The following is a 20,139-nucleotide window of genomic DNA, read 5'->3' as shown; positions in this document are numbered from 1 at the left end:
CTAGGTGCTCTGAGTTGAGGTCATCTCTGCTGTGTTCTGAAGTCGGAGAGCTCTGTTGGTCAACTTTCTGTTGCTGTGACAAAAACACCTGAGGAAGTCAGCACACTCATGATCCCGTCACCCCTCAGGGGAGCCACCAGAGGGGACCAAGCCTTGGGTGCATACCCCTTTGGTGGGGTGGGAGTATGGGCACATGGAGCAAGTCTGGGATCTGTCAGCACAAATATAGCAGTTCTGTCTCTACAGAACTTCCCAGACAGCCGAGCAAGGAGTGCGACAGAAGTCCATAACCCGATACATTCAGAACATGGCTTTCAGTGTCCGGCATTGTCTCTGAAGGGGCTTTTTCTTCAGAAAGACCAGCAGCTCATCTTTATCTCTAGCTAGCAGTTTCCTCCTGTTTGTTTCCAAGAGAGATAACAGTCACCAAGGTCTGGGCTGGCTTGCTGCAAAGAGCCCTTGTAATATTCCACATTGTAAAACCCAGGCCACATTCACCAGCATTCGGCCTGCAAACACCAGGCAGATTGAAGTCTTTGAAGCACTAAGTGTCGGTAAGCTGTTGGGGTGAAGGAAACTGAACTTAAGCTGGCCTTGGGCCTGGCTAAGGAAGACCTGGGAGGGGAGGAGACAGCCCTACAAAGACACTGTTGTAGTTAGGTGTACTGGCTGGTTCTGTGTCAGCTAGAGTCATCAGAGAGGCATGAGCCTCAGTTGAGGAAATGCCTCCATTAGATCCAACTCTAAAGTCTTTTCTTAGTGATCAGTGGGGGAAGGCCCAGCCCATTGTGGGTGGTACCATTTCTGGGCTGGTGGTCCTCAGTTCTATAAGAAAGCAGGGTGAGTAAGTCAGGGTAAGCAAGGCAGTAAGCAGCATCCCTCCATGGCCTCTGCATCAACTCCTGCCTCCAGGTTCCTGCCCTGCAAGCAAAATAGATCCTTATCTCCTCAACTTGCTTTTTGGTCATGGTCTTTTCATCACAGCATTAGAGATCCTAAGACATTAAAGTTACTGTTGCTGTGGTGACCATGACCAAAGCAACTTGGGGAGGAAAGTGCTCATTTCAGCTCACACTTATGAGGTAATAGTCCATCACTAAGGGAAGTCAGGACCGAAACCCAATGGCAGAAACTGATACAGAAGCCATGGAGGGGTGCTGCTGAGTGACCTGCTCCCCATGGCTTGCTTGGCCTGCCTTATAAAATCCAGGACCACCAGCCCCAGGATGGCACCACCTACAATGGCCTGGGTCTTCCCCCATCAATTGCTAATTAAGAAAATGCCTTAAGAGCTGGGCATAGTGGTGCACGCCTTTAATCCCAGCATGCAGGAGGCAGAGGCAAGGGGTTTGCTGTGAATTTGAGGCCAGCCTGATCTACAAAATGAGTTCAGAACTTCCTAGGCTACCCAGAGATACCCTGTGTCAAAAAACTGAAAGAGGAGGAGGAGGAGGAAAGAAGAAAGAAGAAAATGCCTTAAAGTGGATCTTAGGGATATGAAGGCATTTCTTCAGCTGAGCTTCTCTCCTTTCAGGTAACTCTAGCTTGTGTCAAGTCGACTTAAAACTACCCAGCACAGGCACCTATTGTCTGCTGCAGAAACATCCCAGGTCCCCTCCTGCTCCACAAGGTGAGCTTTTTGGGTCAGCATCCAGACTTGGGCTCGAATTACATACAGTTCCACTTCTACAAGTGACCAACCCTGTAGTCTAGGCCGGTCTCTAGTTGAGTCTTAAATTATTAATCCTTCATAAAATGCACATCCTGATAGACTCAACCAACAGGATTAGGGTCAGACTGGGAAAACTCACAACATTACATTGAGCCTCTTGTGGTCTGGCTGGGACCTCCCACCTCCCACAGTCTGCACTGGAAAGGTGGGTCTCTCCCAATCCCAACCTCCTGCTTGGCTGTTTTCCCATTCCTCTTGCATGGAAGCCTGCAGCCCAGGGGTGGCAACTCAACATTGTGTGACAGACGTCTTGTGCTTCTCTTTGGTTTCTGTCAGTTGTTCTTGCTGCTTATCTTAGGCATGTACTCCACCTTTTATTCTGTGTGTTTTAACAAGCCGGTTTTTCTTTTTTTTTAGTGAGTCAACGGAAGGTGTAGATTAGGTAACTAAATAAACAAATGGGGTTGAGGATGTAGCTTGTTTGGACAAAGTGTTTGCCTGGTATGCTTGAGGCCCTGGGAGTCAAATCTCCAGAGCCACAGAGAGCCACTCCTGTAATCCCACACCTATAATCCCAGCGTTCGGGAGGTAGGAGAGGGGAATCAGAAGTTCTAAATCAGCCTCAGCTAGGTAGTGAGTTTGATGCCAACCTTGGCTACATGAGACCCTCCCTATCTTAAAAAAAGGGGGGGGGAAGACAGAGAGAGAGAGAGGGATCTGTAACTGGGACTCGGAAGGAGTGAGGCATGGTGGGTAGAGAACAGAGACTCCAATGGACAAGCTCTTGCAGAATCACAATCAAGGAGCCCAGCAAAAGCGCTTACTAGACCTCCTAACCATCTTTAGTTCTTTATGTCTTTGGTACTTTGGTACTCCTTGTGTATCTTGCCACCATCTGTTCCCCATGGATAGCAGACCATAAAACCTTAAAAGCAAACAAAAGTGAGGGCTAGCTGTCTGCTTAGATGAGTGACTAGGTAGGGTGGAGATAGGGGAGCCTTCCTACTGTAAACACAGGCCTCCTGGATCCACCTGGGTTTCTTCCATGACTCAGTGGCCTCTGTTCCAACTGCAGACAAAGCCCTTCCTGGAAGAGCCGGTGTTTTCCTGGCCCACAGGATGCTGGCTGTTGACAGGTGCATAGTGTACACCAAACACAGCGCTCCTCACTGGGGCTCAGGAAGATGACTCACATCCACCAGCCCGGTGACTGGGTGTCTTGGCTCCTTCCATCATGCACGTGGGGTGGGTTGGCGCAGCCTAGAGCTGTGCAGTGTGGAATACTGAAGGGCTTCTGCAGCCATCCCGTCAAGACCTTGGTGACTGATATCTCCCCTAACAGCAACTGGGGGAGGAAACTGCTAACTAGAGATAAAGATGAGCGTTTCTGGTCTTTGCAAAGAAAAAGTCTCTCCAAAGACAATGCCAGGACCTTGGAAACGATGCCTCAAAAGATTTCATTTGTACAGTTGCCCACACTTCTGGCTTGACTGTCCAGTAAGTTTTGTAGAGAAACCGTGACCTGAGAATTTGTGCCCTGTGCACTCAGTTGCCTTTCTGTGAAGGAAGCAGCGTCAGGGATGTTAGGTCATCCACACAGGAAACACGGTCTGAGCCTGTCTGAGGGCTCTAGGAAAGAGGTAGGGAGAGGGTGTGCTGGCTCCCCGCCATGCTCCAGCACCGCTCCTCACCGTGTCCCTTCCACCATTGCACAGCTCAGCATCACCGCCCCTCTTCCGATGCCCTTGCACTTCAGCCTTCAAAACCATGAGTGCAACGAACTTGTGTTGTTTATAATTTACTTAGTATTGGTGTTTTGATATAGCCACATTAGAAGATCATTATGAACGCCATTTATGGTTAAAAATAAGAAAATATGGAATGGCTCAGGCCAGGAAGGTCATAGGTGAATCCTTGGGAAAGAATGGGGTCAGGGTGGCGGAGAAGGGCCACTTCAATATTTGGAAAGGGGGGAGAGAAATTTAATTTAGCTCAAGGCTGAAAGACTGCCAATGCTTTCTCCTGGGGCGCCTGGCTCACACACTTGTGTGGGACACTTCTTCTATCGCTTCACTCCATAAGCCCACTTCCTCCATCAGGGGCCTGGCCTCTCTGTCCCTGAGTCAGATAGCTTCAGCCGTGGCTGAGGGGACAGTGGCTACTCCTGGGAGAACCGCAGAGCATCTGTTCTCACTGTGCGGCTCTGCTCCCCTGCAGAGTGCGTACCTCCCACCTAGGGAGCCCGAAGTTCAAGGATAACACAGTACAGCTCCCAGGGAGCAGTGAGCACTACAAGCTGAGCCTCTCCGTCTGCCCACTGGACACCCCAGCCCCGCTTCCTCTGAGGAAGATTGGCCCGGAGCTACCTGAAGAAGGCAAGGACAGGACAGGGACTCTGCATGGGTAAGCACACCCAAGCCGTCCTGCAATGCCATGACCCCACGCTGCATTCTGCGATGGTGCACAGGAATCCCACCAGATGTGTCCAGATGTTGCTGAAGAACTGCTTTTGAGATTGCATTAGTGTTTAAAGTGGAGGGGCTTAGGTAAAGTCCATTGCCCACCAGCATACAGGTGGGCCTTCAATCTACTGAAGGCCTAAAAAATGAAAAAGAAAAAGAATGAGGACCCCAGTGCCTTACAGTGGGGTGCTTCCTTCCTGCTGGTTCCCTGAGGAACCCTGGCCAGTACACATTCTTGGAAGTGGAGACACTAGTTAAACCCACTTTTCTCTGGCATTAGCAGGCCTCACAGTTCGCACATCATACGTGCTTTGTAAATTCTAGGGGTAAAATAACCAATTTCAAGAACAAGGGTCACTGATGTCTTTGTCAGTTGTGGTATTTCTTTAAACAGTTGCTTGATTCCTGTAGGAGTCATTGAGTGGGATGGAACTGAATTCCCGTTGATGAACCTGGAGGGCCTGAGCTGGGAGCACTAGGCAGTGAGAGCCTTCTCATTTCAGAAGCTTTGCTGACCCACTGTCATCCCAGAAACGCTAGTTTTTTGTTTTGCCTTTTAAATCAATGTAATGGAGATGGGAGGGCTGGGAGGTGGCTCAGTTGGTATTGCCGTTCAGGCATGAGGGCCTGACTTTGAGCTTTAGCACCCACCCGAAGAGTGGCAAGGCGCACTTGTGCCTACTGCTGGGGAGGTGGAGGCAGGAGAGTCCCCAGGGCTTTCAGGCCAACCAGTCTAGCAGAACTGGAGAGCTCCAGGTTCGGTGAGAGATTCTGTCTCAAAAATAAGGTGGAGGGTGATAGAGGAAATATCGGACATCATGCGCTCACACGCCACATACTCATGCACACAGCCAAACCCACACGCTAACACATACAAGTAGAGTAAGCCAGGCAGAAAGAACCAGAAGATGAGCTTGTAAGCAGGCAGCACTGTTGCAAGGGCCTGGAGTCTTGGTGTGCAGTCCCTTCCCCAGGGAAGAGCCCAGCCCCATTCTGTACTTGGTGACAACCAGGCTCTGTTGGTTGTTCCTTGCTTTTTTGTCTTGTTTCACTTTTTTTTTTTTTTTTTTTTAAGATTGACTTATTTATTATGTATACAGTGTTTTTCCTCCATATACAACTGCGCTACAGAAGAGGGCACCAGATCTCATTACAGATGGTTGTGAGCCACCATGTGGTTACTGGGAATTGAACTCAGGTCCTTTGGAAGAGTAGAGTCAGTGCTCTTAACCTCTGAGCCATCTCTGCAGCCCCTTTACTTTGTTTGTTTTGTTTGAGACAAGGTTTTTCTATGGAGTCCTTATCCTGGACTCACTCTGTAGACCAGGCTGGCCTGCTTTTGTGAGTCCCCTCAGGTCCTTACAGTAAACATTCTTGCTTCATTATTAACATGAAGGAAACAGTCTTGGAGACCCAGGGTACATGAGAGTCATGACCCAGGCCTGTGCTGAGGCCTCCGGGAAGGGAGAGTTGAGGAGGTGGGCATGCTGCCTTCCTGCTCCACCATCCTCACCCGTTCCAAAGAGCAGATCCCAATGAAGCCTGGCCACTCTGCATCCTCACACCATGTTTCTCAGAACTGCATTCTGGGTATGGGAGAGTGCTTAAGTCCCACTGACATCCTTCGTCTAGTATCTCCTGAGATAAGTTGTAGCCAGTGTCACAGTCCTTTTCCCACACCATGGCAAACTCATTCTCTGTCCCTGTCACTTGGAGCAGTTTCGTATCCCCTAGTTCAGCATTGCCTCTTCTGGAAAACCTCCATTTTCTCTCCCTGGCCCTGCCATTCTCCCATGGATCTCCACTCCATAGCTGTCTTACTTACCAGGCTGAGCCCCGTGTGGTCTGGGAGACTGACCCTGTAGACAGACTCTGAATGCACTAAGGCTCTAGAAATGTTTCCCAGTTGTGGTGGTGCATACCAATAATTCCAGAACTTGGAAATGTAGAGGCTGGAGGATCAGGAGTTCAAGGTTAACCTCAGCTGTATACTGGTTTGAGACCAGTCTGGACTCCACAAGATACTGTCTCAAAAAACAAGTGAAACAGACGAAGAAAAAAACCCACAGAGGTGCTGGGATGTAGTTCGGCTGGCAGAGTGCTCACTTAACATGCACAAAACCCCAGGCTCAATCCCCAGAACCACATAGAACCAGGCCACTTGGGAGATGGTAACAGGAGGATCAGAAGTTCAAGGTCAGCCTTGGCTACTTGGCTACAGTTCCAGCCCAGAGTGCATAAGAGTAACCGTTAAGCATTGCTAAGCTAGGAGGAGAGGGAGGACTTCAACGGAGGGAAATAACTGGAAACTTCTTGTCACCTAAAGAATAAGGAGTAGTTCTTCCAAGTGGTGTGCGGGGGTGGGCTGCCAAGTCTTATGATCGACATCTGGCTCTATGTGGTAGAGGGAGAGAATTGACTCCTGATAGCTGCCCCGCCCCACCCCCCACATACACATACACTAAATGGATAAATGTAACCGAAAGTGGGAGTATTGTGAGGACAACCGCAGGGGATGTTGGGTAGCACTGCTCTTCTGGTTAAACCACCAGTGACCATGAAGAGGATGTTTGCAGTCTTAAGTCTTCTTCCCATTAATTTGTTAAGCCCACTACCATCCTGTTTCTTTTCCAAAATTTAGTAATTAGAACAGAATATGGTCCTGTCATAATTTTTTAAAATCTAATTATTTTGGACTTGAAATTTGACATGATACAATTGCACTTTTATTGAAGAGACTAAAGTCTACCTGATCTCAAAATTTCTGGTCAATACAAGTTCAAAATAATTTGGTTTAGATGTTTGACAACATTATCTATTTATCTATGTATCTGTGTGTCATCTATGTATCTATCTTCTCTCTTTCCTTCCCTCACTTCCTTCATCTCTCCCTTTCTGCCTCCCTCCCTTCATGTCTCTTTCATGTGTGTGTGTGTGTGTGTGTGTGTGTGTGTGTGTGTGTGTGTGTGTGCATGTGGAGTATATGTAGGCCAGAGAAAGACATCACGTGATCCTGCTCTATCACTCTCCAACTTAAAAGACCCTGTGAGGCAGGATCTCTTACTGCGCCTGGAGCTAGGCTGGTGGCTAGAGACCCTCAGTGATGGCCCTGCCTCTAACTCAGACAGTGATGGGATTTCAGGTGCACAGAGCCATGCCTGGCCTTTTACAAGGATGCTGGGCATTTGACCTCTGTCCTTCATGCTTGTGCAATAGGTGCCCTTCTCTGCTGAGCCAGCATTACCCAGCACCATCTCATTTCTTTATCAGTCCATGATGAATGGGAAGACACACCCTGCCATATGAGAGTTTAATTGATGGTCAAGGTAGCTGGGCGTGGTGACACACCCCTATAATCCCGACACTCGGGAAGCTGCAGCAGGAGGATATGAGTTCGAGGCTAACCGGAGCAATACAGCAAGTTCAAGCCAGCCCAAGTCTCATGGTGAGTCTCAACGGTATCTCAAAAGGGAGCAGGGATGAGGAAGTAACAGCAGTAGAACCCAGGAGAGCAATGGCCAAGGAGACAAGGCACTGACAAGCACATAGGTGAGAAGTGCACAGGAAGGATGCCGGGGACTGGATTGACCTCAGCAGAGCAGGCTCTCTTCACCCAAAATGGTGCTATAATATTCAGGGGAATGTTAGTAAAAAGAAGTGTATTATCATCTTATAATCAGAAGCAGGCATGCTTAGGCTAGAGTTTTGAGGACACAGAAAAGGCAAGAGGGTGAGTTAAGAACTGGAAACTTTCTTTGGGTGATAGTCACATCCTACAGCAATTAAAAAGGAGTTTGTAACGTGTACGCAGAAGAAAGGGACAAGACACAGAGTGAGCAGGCGGTGGCCTGGTTTGCAGAGCAAGAAGTCCAGGCCTAGGGCCGGGCATGGTGGCACACACCTTTAATCCCAGCACTCAGGAGGCAGAGGTAGGTGGATCGCTGTGAGTTCAAGGCCAGCCTGGTCTACAAAGGGAGTCCAGGACAGCCAGGACTACACAGAGAAACCCTGTCTCGAAAACCCTAAAAAAAAAAAGAAGAAGAAGAAGAAGAAGAAGAAGTAGTAGTCCAGGCCTGCAACCGTGACTCAGGAGGGAGGAATGTGGCCCAGGCTGCCTGTAACTGTGATAAGGACAGGATGGGGCACTGCGGAGGACATCCTGCAGTGGCCTTGGGACTTTCCATGTGAGAGCAACCCACAGCCCCCAAGAACTCTGGCCTGCACACCAGGCACATTGCTTGAAGATAAGCAGGAAGAAACTGAAACAGCACTCTCCCCATCAATGAGGCACGATGCTGGCAAAGTCCAGTGGGTCCCGTGGATGGCCGCATTACAGATCTTGCCGGCTCCCAGCCCTGTAGCTCTGAACCCATGGTTCAGATGGCAGGATGTTTCTGTTAGTGTGCTGGTTTGTGTCATTTACATGCCTTGCTTGTGTCTCACTGTGCTGAGAATGCTCTGCTTGAGCTGGGATGACTCAGCCATAGAGCAGTTGCCTAGAATGTTCAAGGTCTTAAAGTTCAGCCCTTAGTACTAAAAACAAAACCCAAAACTGGTGAAGTAGCATGTTCTGCTTAGGCCTCATTCGGAATGTAACTTGTACTTTCCAAGCGACTGCCCACATTGATGAGTAACCTGAACTGCTGCCACTTCCATCACCCCTAGGACTCTGAGGCTTGCTTGCTTGTGACCCAGCTAATACTCTTTCTGGGTACCTACTTACTAGACACCCAGTAAGTGCAAGGGGAAGGTACATTCTCCCATCTCTGAAGCAGTCACCTTCACTTAGTGCTGGGTGTCATTGGAGCTTCCCGGAAGGCAGGTAAGGTAGATGGATCCTGTTTGGTCAGGTTTCTCTCCCTTTCTCCACTGCCGAATCTAAAAAGCAACCTATTGGCACCCTCAGTACAAAGTCACTTTGATAGCCTTGTGCCCTTGATAAGATAGGAGGATGTCGCTTTCCCTTGTGGGCTTCTTCCCTCACCCAGTAACCCCAGGCTAATCATTAGACATTCAGACAAATCCTTCTCAAAGGGCAGTCTATAAAATGTCTAGTGAGTACTCCTCAAAACTGGCAAGACCGCCAGGCTGTGGTGGCGCACGCCTTTAATCCCAGCACTCTGGAGGCAGAGGCAGGTGGATCGCTGTGAGTTCGAAGCCAGGCTGGTCTACAAAGAGAGTCCGGGACAACCAAAGCTACACAGAGAAACCCTGTCTCAAAAAAACAAAAACAAAACAAACAAAAAACTGGCAAAGCCATCAGAAATATGGAAGAGGAGCCCCAGGAGACTGGCAACTAAATGTAGCATGGGATCCTAGTGGGACTGTGGAATGGGAAAGAACATTGGGTATAAACCAAGGAAATCTGAATCAAATATGAACCTTAGTTAATAATGTATCCACATTGGTTTATTAGTTCCTACCAATACACCATACTAAGGCTAAGTTAGCAGCAATAGAGGAGCGTAGGTATTCGGGTTATGGGAAATGGGTATAGGACCTTTGCACCTATTCTGAAAATCTGAACTATTTTAAAACTTTGACAAAAAATAACGAAGGCACCCCATAGCAACATGCTAAGGGATAACTTGTTGATGGTGGCGTTCTTATATCAGTCAGGGGCAGAGCAGATGGCAGTCCTTTGTTCATCCTAGCTTGACGCCTGGCTTGGTGTCTTATGCCTATGACTCATAAAAATCCAATCAAATCCAGGCAGTGCACCACAGGAGGAGGAAGACAGAAACCCGCAAACCTCCATGTCACCCACTGGCCTGCCCTCCAGTCCAGGGCACAGGCAGGCCAAAGACAACCGCTTGCTGCCATGCCGTGCAGCGCAGATGGAAGATGTCACTCAGAGACCCACCAGCCTGCAGAGTGTCCAGCCTGCAGAGGGAGTCACAACAGTGTTCGAGGATCTGGTAGACAGACGAGAAAGAGAAGTGGAACAGCTTGAGCATTATGAAGAGAAATGGAACTGAAGACTACAGGGTGGAGAGGAGTGGCCTGTTGTGAGTGTCCAGCCCTGACACCTAGGGCCATGGTGAAGTCCCAGCTCCCAGCTGCCACTGAGGATCATGTCTGAGTCTATGGCTATGCAGCAGCAAGAGTTGGTGTTGATCTCCATGGCTCATATCACCATTAGAGAACATGGGGACCCTGGGCAAGGCAACACCAGGGACCACATTGATGTCCAAGGGCTGTGCATACCTGTCTCTACCCCTCACTGGACACCTGGCTCTTACTACTGGCAGCACTTGGGAGAGTGAGCCTTTGCCTTGCCCAGGTAGCAATGTGGAGCTGGCCCTTGTGGTGGGATTGTGGGTGTGAGCCAGCCCCTGAGGATGTAAATGTTGAAGAGCTAACCCTGACACTCATCTGCCATGATGCTCCCCCAGCCTTGTCCCCTGCCCCTTGCCACCTTCATCATGAGCTCAGGAGAGTTATCCCTGCCCCTCACCAACTGCAGCACTCAAGAGAGTGGGCCCCGAACCTTGCCTAGACAGCACAGTAGAGCTGACCCTGATGGTGGGAATGCAGGTGAGCCAGCCCCAAGGGAGAGAGCATGGGAGAGCTGGCCCTGCCACTTGGCTGCCATGATGTGGCCTGGGCTAGGGGGAAGCTGCCTCCTATTCCCTCACCACCTGTAGCAGTTGGGAGACCTGGACCTTAGGCCATGAGATCTGGTGAGCTGGCCCTGCCCCTCTCCAGCTGAAGCACTTGGGAGAGGGGTCTGGCCACCTGAGCTGCATAATAGAGCTGGCCCTGGTGGAGGGGGCACAGGTGAGCCTGCTTAGAGGATGAGAGAACAGAAGAGCTGACCTTGCCACGTGTCTGGCATGAGGTGGCAGGGGTGTGGGGGTGATGCCCTCTCCTTTTCTCACACTGCTACCTGCGGTAGCCTGAAGATCTGGACCTGGAGTCATGAGAGCAGGAGAGCTAGCCCTGTCCCTTCACTGGCTGTAGCACTCAGGACAACACAGTGGAGTTGGCCCAGTGTCACAGAAGCCAGAGACCTCGAACCACACCAATGATTCCTTGCAACGAACATTTGCAAGGGAAGATGTGTGGACAGAGGGATATACTGTGGGGTACACTGTGACATACTACAGCTTCCACAGTGACATGTTTTTATGCTTTGTTTTATTGTTGTTTGTGTGTATTTTATTTGGGGGCAGGTTTGTAAGGGCAAAGAGTGGGTATGAGGGGAGATGGGTAGAACTGGGGTACGTGATATGAAGCTCATAAGGAATGAATAAAAAGTTTAAAAAAACAAACCAATGAAGGCTTGAGAGCCATCTTTAACCTCATTGGTTGTGGCGTAGCAGCATCTTTGTCAGACATCAAGGAAGAAAACATCACAATGACAAGTTAACCCCATAAAAGTAACTTAAAAGAAGAAAGATTTATTTTAGGTTACAGTTCCAGAGTACAGTCCATCATAGCAGGGCAGGTTGGTGGCATGGCATGGCTCTGGGAGCATGAGACCACTGGCCATGTTGTATCCAGAGTCCGGAAGCAGAGAGAATGCTAGTGTTCATCTCACGTTCTCCTTTTTAGTCAGTCCAGGACCCCAATTCATCAAAAATATGTTGCTTATTATAGTGAATGTAAACATGTTTTTGTTTTGATCCCAAATGTGGGATATGAAACAGACTTGTGTGAGGGTGTGTGGTGTTTGTCCACTAGAAGAGGAACTGCCTCGTGTGTGGTCATCACCAACCAATAAACATCCTAGTACTGACGCTGAAAGCATATATATATATATATATATATATATATATATATATATATATATATATATATATATATATATATATACACACACACACACACACACATACGTACATACATGTATGTATTATCCCAAAACCAGAGGCTTGGCTCTTTGGTTTTGGCATTGCTGCTTCCCATTGTTTGGCTGTTCATTGCTTTGCTTTGAGACGCTCGTAGAGAGAACTGCTCCAAGGAAGGCTTCAAGGTCCCAGGTTGCAGTTACTGTTCCAGGTACCAGCTGCTGCAGTGCAGTCACTTTTGCTGAATTGCTGGTGTGCTGTTTAACAGGGCTGCTGGAATCCTAATGACGAAGAGTGGAATCGCTCCAAGGAACTGAGTCTAAAATTGTCTACCTCTCCTCTTCTCATTAACCTCTTTTCTCTCCTATTTAAAGAGTAGGTGGGTTAGAAGGGAGGTATAGGCATTAAAGAATCCCAAATAAAGTAGGTTTGAAAAAGTGCAAAGCCTACAGCTCATATTTAGGATAAATGTTCCCTCCTTAGTTAAACCTCTCTTGAACTACCCTCAAAGACATGAGCAGATGTCTCCTGCATGGTCCAGAAGCCTGTCAGATCTAGCCATCAGTGAATCCTAACAGCCTTCCATCCACAAGAATGCTAAGGAGCACATCCTTGCTGAGCAAGCGTGCATACCCTCCTGGTCCTTTACCAACCTCTCAGATAGCTATTAAACCACCCATAGGACATTAGTATGTACTTTAAAACCCTAGCTTAACTTACTTCTGATTCAAAAGGCAACACATTACTAGAAAGGACTTGAAAAAAAAAAACAGTAAATTCTTGTCAAAGTGGGTTCTGCCTTAAGAAATGATGTATTGCAGAACTTCCCCTAAAAGATGATTTGGAAATGACTCCAAGTGCCCACTCACTTGACTAGGTTCTACCCAGTAGAGGCTGCGAAGGGAAGCAGTTGTTTTCAGTGGTAGCCAGCTGTGACCAACTTAAATCGCATCTGACTGCAGAATCCAGTCCATCCTTTCCCACAGTGATCTGTGAGTTTATAAATTCATGTCGCTCTAATTTTCATGAGGCTGCGGTTGCTGCACAGGGAGAGGGAGGGTTAGAGAAGAAGAGAGAAGTTAGCCAAGGGGGATATTTAAAGACAAGCTTTTCTTGTCTCCAGGAGAAATGCCTTAATATATCATTAGAGTATTTTATTTAAGATTTTTGTTTATTTAATTCTTTTTATTATTTTTTTGAGACAAGGTGTCATGTATTCCAGTCTGGCCATGAACTTGCTCTGTAGCAGAGGGTGACCTTGAACTTCCAATCTTCCTGGTTCCATCTGCTGTGTGCTAGAATTACAGGCATGCGCCACCACACACAGTTTATGAAATGTCAGGGATGGAATTTTTGCTAACTACTCTACAACAGACTTCATTTTAGCTCTTTGTTGTTGTTGTTTATTTGTTTGTTTGCTTGTTTGTTTGTTTTATATGCTTTGCAGCCTCAAAGGCCGGAAGAGTACATAGCTTCCCCAGGAACTGGGCTTATAGACTGTTGATCTTACTAGACCATATGGGTGCTAGAAATTAAACCCAGGTCCTCTGCAAGAACAGCCAGCATTCTCAGCCACTGAGCCTTCTCTCCAGCCCTGAGCTTTTTGTTTTTGTTTTTTCATGGCTTAGGCTGGCCATGAACTTGCTATGTAACTGAGGATGACCTTGAACTCCTGATTCCCAAACCCCATCTCCGTCTCAAATTACAGGCGTGTGCACTGAGTTCAGCAGCTACAGTCTTGATTTGCCTGTTTGTGGCACATTACATCTGGCTCCTTCCTGTCTTCATGTGCTTTGCTATCTAGCATGTGACTGCATCTGTGTATGAGCCCGTACAGAGACAGACAGACACCCATATCCCCCAAATCTGATGAACTATGTCCCTGCGGACAGTTTCCTTATTTCTAAGTGTTTGGTAACTAGTGAATTACAGGGCCCTAAAGTTGAGCTCTGGGTTTTCTGACGTGTTTGGGTTCTAGATGGCCAACTAATCTCATGATTCCATGGCACACAGTTCCCTGAGCCACCTCCTCAGCCCTCACACATGGAACTTTGTCGCTCTGATTTTTTTGATGGCGCCTTACTAAACACAGCCTTCTGCAGACATAGACAAAGATGCCTGGCTGACTCCCTCGGGAGTCTGTAAGTTCAGTGAAGGTTATTTCTGTGCAGACTCGCCACCCGCCCCCCCCCCCCCCCCCCCCGTGCTGACGCGGCAGTCAGTGGCTGGTCCCCTGCTCTCTCAGGACTGGGCCTGAGTGCTGAACTTGGAGTCTAGGGATCTAGGCTTGGCATCAGTGCACAGGCGTCGGGAAGGTCAGCGGCTTTGATGCAGTCATCTTCAGGAGGCATGGTCCCATGCTTCAGGGTTCTTTTGAAACTTTACACTGAAATGCTTTGCCGCGAGCTGCTGCTAACAGGTTATGCTGTGGGTGGTTGTTCATGCCTGTGACCATAGATAGTGCTCATGGCTGAAGCAGGAGGATTGCCGTGAAGCCAGCTTGGTGTGTGTCGTGAGTTCCGGGAATAGAAATTGCTACACTGAAGTGCTTCAGGTTCTGTGGTGTAGCCTACTCCTCAAGCCTGGGTGCTGTGCAGGTGTGTCAGAACTGTCCGTTCTGCCACAACATTCGAAGCCTGATTCTTAAAGCCTTAAGCATTCGGAAATTGGTTAGTTACCAAGTCAGAGCCGAGGGGATGGAGAGAAAGCCATGACCCAGGGGTGTCTGCAGAAGTGGCACTGCAAGTATGGGCTTTATTGTGAGATGGGGGCGCTCTTGATTGGGTAGAGCTGCACTCATTTCTCACAGCCTGTGACAGAAGCTGGGTAGGAGCTGACTGGGGTTTTTACAGGATCAGGACTTCTGGAGCCCAGAGGTGGAGCCCGGCAAGGCTACATGCTGTTCGTTCTTTTCACTCTGATGAGCTGAAGTTTTCTTTCAATTACCTTTTTGAATCTTTTTCTTGAATGTTCTAGTGGTTTCTTTTTTTTCTTTCCCTCTACTTTTTCTTGTGTGTGTGTTCTAAGAAAGCTTTGCCCCTTAGCCGGGCAGTGGTGGCGCATGCCTGTAATCCCAGCACTCGAGGAGGCAGAGGCAGGCAGATCTCTATGAGTTCGAGGCCAGCCTGATCTACAGAGCGAGTTCCAGGACATCCAGAGCTACACAGGGAAACCCTGTCTCAACCCCCACCTCCAAAAGACTTTGCCCCTCCTCCCTAGTCATGAAGACTTTCTTCCTTGCTTGTCTTGGGAGCTATTATAGTCTTACCTTTCTAAAAGGCTTGTTACCTAATTCAAAATTTTTTGTGTATGATATGATGTGGGGAACAAGATTTATTTTTATTTGCTGATATAGGCATTCTGTTGTTCAAGTAGCATCTGTTGAAGAGATTTTTTCCTTCCCCAGTGAAAGATAATAGTTACCTGTCCTGAAAGTCAGTTAGCCATCTGTGTGTGGGTCCATTCCTTCTCTTTTCTGTTCTATCCCATTGGCCTCTCTACACTGACAGTGAATCATCATAACCACTATAGTTTCCCCCTCATTTTAAAATGATGTGTGTTTGTCTGTGTGAGGGTCCATGCATGTGAATAGAGGGCACCTGTGGAGGATGTTCATGTAAGTGCAAGGTGCCTATGGCTCCCCAGAACCCTTTACAGGCAGCCATCAGCCACTTGACATAGAGCTTGGCCACTTCTCCTGTTATGTAGGGGAACAAAATGGACCTGGGGCCACCAGGACAATCTTGAAAAAGACAAAGCTCACACCTCACAGGACCGGGTCTCAGTACTTGAGGAACTCTGTGGAGGGCTGGAGAAGCGGCTCAATGGGGGAAAATATGCACCGTGCCTGCAGAGTTTGATTCCCAGCTCTATGTCAAGGGGCTGACAGCTGCTCGGGAACTGTTCGGGAAGGATTAGGAGGTGTGGCGTTGTTGGAGGAAGTGTGTCTATGGAGATGGACTTTGAGGTCTCAAAAAAAAAAAAAAAAAGAAAAACCATAGCCATTCCCAGTGTCTTTCCTTCGGCCTTGTACTTGTGATCAGATGTAAGCTCGCAGCTACTGCCCCAGTGCCATGCTTGTCGGCCTGTTGCCATGCCCCTCACCCATGATTATGGAACTATGAGCTTCAAATTAAAGACTTTCTTATAAACGCTGTCTTAGTTGAGTTATTGGCGCAGCAACTGAAACATAAATAAGCTACTACCCTTAGATGGGTTGATGTAGCTCTTCCAAAATCCTGTGTAATTTCTGGAAGAGTAAGTTGTACAAAGTTGGACCATCCCCCTGCTCTCCTTCCAGCTTCCTATCTCCCATGGAAAATCTCTCTCTCTCTCTCTCTCTCTCTCTCACACACACACACACACACACGCGCGCGCGCGCGCGCACACACACACGCGCACACACACGCATGCTCACATGCACTTTAGCCTTGATGTGTCTTGTTCCAGGCACTCCCCTTTATCAGAGGCTGAGTCAAGTGGTTCCACCCAATCTTGGACTTCCAACCTTCCAAACTGTGACCTAAATAAACTGCTTTCACTGTAAAGAACGCAGCTTCAGGTGTTTTGTTACGTCGATAGAAAAGTAACTGCACTAACCCGATTGAATCCAGGCTCCACCCTTACGACATCACTAAAACTTAACTGCCTTCCTACATGCATTATTTCAAAATGTATTATGATTTTAGGTTTCAACATATGACTTTGCAGTGGACACAAACCTATAGCTGGTTCCCAGGATGCAGTGACCCATTTCCCTAATTGGAAGAGGATCCGTTAATATTTTAGACATTGGTTTCATTGCGGTTTGCTTATGGAGCATGTTGAGTGACAGCCACTGACTGATTTGGGAGGAGGCTTGGGCCACGAAGAAGGCAGGGCACCTTGACTTAGCAAAAGCCCTGCTGAAGATGTAGACACGTTACGTAAGGCACACTGAGCCCATGTGTCTGACATCAGTCTTGAGAGCCGGTCAGAAAAAGAAAAGGAGGGTCAGACTCTCCATCCCTTAAGACCACACACTGATCTGCTCATATCCTCACTCCTCTCACACTCATCAACAGGGTGAACGTGGCAAACACTGTGCCTGGGACCCCAAACCTTTCCTCTTCCTCTCTTTCACTGAGTAGCCATACAGTGAGCCATTTTCGCCCAGTGTATTTCTTTTGTCATGTGCTGTCTCAGCCAGGGCCCAAAGCAATAGGACCAATCTATCATGGGTCAGCACCTCCAAATCTACAGGCCAAAATAAATTTTTTCTTTTTGTAAATCATAATCTCAGGTATTTGTTATAGTAACAGAAATCTGACTAACACAAACCCTAATCCAAAACTAGACAAAGACATTACAAGAAAAGAAAACCACAGACCAATATTCTTCATGGCTACAGACACAAAAATCCTTAACAAAATATTATCAAATCAAACCCCGCATTTTTTTTAAAGGGACAATACAGCATGACCCAATGGATCTGTTCCCAGGAATGCAAGATTGTTTTATTATGTCAACATCAATCAGTTAGGATAATCCATCACATTATCAGAATTAATAAGGAAAAAATACATGCAACCACCCCAGTAGACATAAGGACATCATTTAACAAAATTAAATGCTTCATCATGACACGGATTGTCAGCTTAAGGGAAAGAAGGAATGTCTTCAGTCTGACACAGGGAGTTTAAAAAAACAAAACAAAAACAACTTCCAGTTAACACAATACCATACAGGAGGTTTGTTCTGAAAATGGTCGTGTAGCAAGAATGCCACTCTGACTACCATACTCTACATTTACTGGAAACCACTGTTCCACAAGCCAAGAAAGGGAACTCAAGGCTAAAAAAAGACTGGAAAGAACCTTTGAGTGAACTCCCAGCATCTCTGGATATGAAAGCATTTTATAAGCATTAGCTGTATTTCTAGGTACCAATAATAAATAATTGAAAAATGAAATTATTAAAAACTCCATTTGACTACAAAGGTTGAGGGACTACTCAACAGGTGATCAACATTCACAATTCCCTACACTAGTGCACATCACACACACACCCGTGTGTCACACGAATACATGTACAAGCCAACCACTCACCCCCATTCACTTTAGAACCCCATGTATCAAATTACATGATCACAAGAGACAGAAAAAAAAAAGATAGCTTACAGAATAGATCAAAACATTCTTAGGCCATCTGATAAGAGTCTAGGATCCAGAATATTGAAAAATTTATCTAACGCCACAGAAAAAAAAAAAAAAAAAAAAAAGACACCCACCTAATGGCAAACAGCCATAGGACCTACACACACACACACACACACACACACACACGGAGGGGCAATAAGCACATGAAAGGAGAGACTGGGCATCATTAGTGCAACAGACAGCAGTGAGATGGCGCCTCATAGCATAAAGAAAATAGAAACAACATGAGCAAGTGCTGGTTACTCTGCGAAGAAACACGAACCTTTGTACTTTGCCGGTGGGTGTGAACCAGTGCCACAGCTCAGTAGCTCCTGATAAAGCCAAAATAGAGTTATTTTATGACTCGGCCATTCTATTCCTAGATGCACACCACCCCAAAACTGAAAATAATTATTTAAACAAAACCACCTCTATAGCTGTCCATGGGCACGGTGTTCATAAGACACATGGATAGGTGTTCATGTGTGTAATGCTCACAAGACACAAGCATGGGTGTTCATAAGACACGTGCATCAGAGTCCATGAGCAAGGTGTTCACAAAGTATGTGCACAGGTGTTGGTGGTATGGTATTCACAAGACACATAGAGTTTCTGTTGCTGTGTGAAATACCATGATCAGAACCACCTTGGGGAGGAGAGAGTTTGTTTCATTCACATTTGCATATCACAGTTCATCATCAAAGGCAGTCACAGCGGCATTGGCTGCTCTTCCAGAGAACCTGAGCTCAGTACCCACACGGCTCACAACCACGTGTTGTAACTCCAGTTCCAGGGATCCAGTGCCCCCTTTTTTCCTCCTTTACAGTCATCAGGCACCTACTTGGTACTCAGATGTACATGTAGGTAAAGCATCCATACACATACAAAATAACTTAAAAAGAAAATATAAAAAATATATACTCCTGTATAAGTAGTTAAATATCACTTATAACAATTAAAATGTAAATATGAGGAATACATTTAATGAGATATATGAAAAATCTGTATACTAAAAGCTATTAGAAACTGCTAAGTTCAGTTAAATTGTCCCCATCTGTCAATTTAGAATACCCAGTACTCTTAAGATGCTCAGTCTTCTCAAACTGATCTGTGGACTTAAATCAGAGCAGGCTGTGATGTTTTTTAAAGAAACCAACAGTCTGGTTTCCTCCAATAAGGCCACACCTCCTAATCCTTCCCAAACAGTTCCACCAACTTCTGGCCAAGTATTCAAACATATGAGCCTATATTTGAATGGACTATTCTTTTTCTTTTTAAGGTTTATTTACTTATTATTTATATAGTATCCTGCCTGCATGCCAGAAGAGGATACTAGATCTCATTATAGATGGCTGTGAGCCACCATGTGGTTGCTGAGAACTGAACTCAGGACCTTTGGAAGAACAGACGGTACTCTTAACCTCTGAGGCATCTCTCCAGCTTGGCCAATCTTATTTACACCACCATAGGCAACATCCCAATGACCTAACCATCTCTACTAGGCCACTCCCTACCCTACACCACCACATGGAGGACAAGGCTTCACTTCAAACATATCCAAACAACTGAGACATCGGGTTTTGTTCCACCCCCTTCCTCTCCCTACCCCCAACTTTCCCCAAGATAGGAAGAGGGACCCTTAGAGAAATCCAACTGGCCATTGATCTTCATCCTAATTTTCTAGACTCAGGAACTATGAAACCTAATGTCCTGTTGTTCACAGAACTCATTCTACACGATCCTGTTATGACAGGCCAGGCAGACTAATATTGGAGCTCCATGAAAAGACCCTGTTAAACTTATTTTTGTTAGTTTTGTAAACAAACTATGTTTGTTTCTCAGTTTCTCTCTTAACCTGGTTATCAGCCAAATAATGGAGACTCTTTATATTATTTGTTTATCAAGCTTTACAGCATAATCCTGAGTGGTTTTAACTCTATTCTTGACCCTCTAAGCTAGTCCGGCTTCTTTCCTTGCCAAGGCCCAGTATTTCCTGGCTCATCAACCCAAGCTCTGGGGCCTCTGATGAATGCTGAG

Source organism: Acomys russatus, chromosome 20 (genome assembly GCF_903995435.1).
Source record: "Acomys russatus chromosome 20, mAcoRus1.1, whole genome shotgun sequence".
Taxonomy (NCBI): Eukaryota; Metazoa; Chordata; class Mammalia; order Rodentia; family Muridae; genus Acomys; species Acomys russatus.
This window is presented reverse-complemented; position numbering follows the sequence as displayed.